Source organism: Pollicipes pollicipes, unplaced genomic scaffold (genome assembly GCF_011947565.3).
Source record: "Pollicipes pollicipes isolate AB1234 unplaced genomic scaffold, Ppol_2.1 Scaffold_4740;HRSCAF=5597_pilon_pilon_pilon, whole genome shotgun sequence".
NCBI lineage: Eukaryota > Metazoa > Arthropoda > Thecostraca > Pollicipedomorpha > Pollicipedidae > Pollicipes > Pollicipes pollicipes.
This window is the reverse complement of record NW_023596545.1, coordinates 27,202,094-27,203,807: the sequence shown is the minus strand read 5'-3', so window position 1 is coordinate 27,203,807 and position 1,714 is coordinate 27,202,094.

The window sequence follows — 1,714 nt, the reverse complement described above, 5'->3', positions numbered from 1 at the left end:
ATAGCGTTAACAATCGACGCTTCGAAATCCAGCAGTATGATGCCTATAATCACGGACGGGCCCATTGTGCTCATTGATCTACCGAGCGCCAAACCACTCGTTCAACAGACGAGGCCGGTTTGCTCAGAACTAGCTATGGTACCACCTCTCGTTGATACCGTTCTAAACACGCCGCTGCGTAGTACCCATGACAAACCGGGAGGTCATTTGCGCTGCACTGTCACTTAGCGCGCGGAGAAGCACATTTCCACTGTCCATCGCAGATAACGCGGCAGCCATGGGTGTAACTTATATCCTTTCCTTCAGCTCTCTCCCTTTAACCGCCTTTGAGTGATTTGGGCATATTTTGGATATTATTTGATTGGCTATATTGCGGTGTAGCCTTAAGCCATTTTGTCATGTCTAGGGGCCTGTCATGTCTAGAGGGCCATGACCTCCTGAATTAAAGGTTGTGATTGTCGTCATAAAGTAACAGGTATGGCACACCTCAGCTTATTTATGTGCTTTCCTTCAACAAATTCATAGAGGTGCCAGCACACAAGACGACTTTGCTCCGGCTCCAAACCAGAATGGAGAGCACTTATGTAATTTCAGACCAGTGGCCGATTGGGTATCAAAACTCACGCGAGTATGAATCTAATCAAAAGATTCTTACGGTACCATGTAAATTCACTCGCAGTAATAATTCACGCAGCACCTCAAACATATCGTGCGTTATTTCTCAATTCATACGCGATCCGGCTGTAATACACTTCAAAACACAGTACCTCAAATCAAATAGCCCTTTTTGCTACCACTGCTGCAACATACTCAAAAAAAATTGCTCACAGGCACAGAAATCAAATCTGTGATATTAAACGACACATTAACCAGTGTTTACAGGGAAAATTCCATGCATTCATTTGTATGTATACTAGCTCTGATGGGCACGGTGGGCCCATCAGAGCGAGGGTCAGTAAAAAAACCATCGCACACAGCTACAGTAGAGAAGAGTGCAAAAGCATGCAAGGGTCATGAGTATCTCTGGGCCTCGACAATAGTAATCCATGGTCATGGCTACATACTCTGCCAATACTTTGCCTTCGCATTTTGGCTTAGGCATCGTGCGTTTATTGCGCATAATAATAATCTATACAAAATCCGCCGTTATCCGACTACGGGAGACGGCGAGGACGAAGCCTGACGTGCCGGATGCCAGGAAACAAGAGATCCTCATGTGACTCATGTGACCGTCCGCCAGACGTCGCCTCACGCCAGGCTCTCGCCGCTGCAGAAACAACAGCCAAAACTCAGTGCTGAACCGGGAGGAGCCGGACTGGCGCTGGCCGTCAGGCGCTGGCCGCTACAGAAACAGCAGTCAAAACTCTGGGCTGGACCGACAGGAGCCGGACCGTCAGGCTCTCGCCACTGCAGAAGCAACAGCCAAAACTCTGGGCTGGACCGAGAGGAGCCGGACCGTGAGGTGCTGGCCATGCATGACGGGAAGCGCACGATGGTGCAGCGCGCGGAGATCCGCTTTTTAAAGCTGCCTGAGAGGACAATGAAACTAGGGATGGTCATCTAGGTGGACTACTAGCTGTCCACCGTCAGTGCACAAAGCGTGCCTTCCTAATGGCACGGCAACCACACAAACTGGCAACCTTTACTGAATATGCCGAAGATCTGCGCTGAGTGCATTGCATAGGAAATGGCGTCCTATCTGTATTTTTACAAG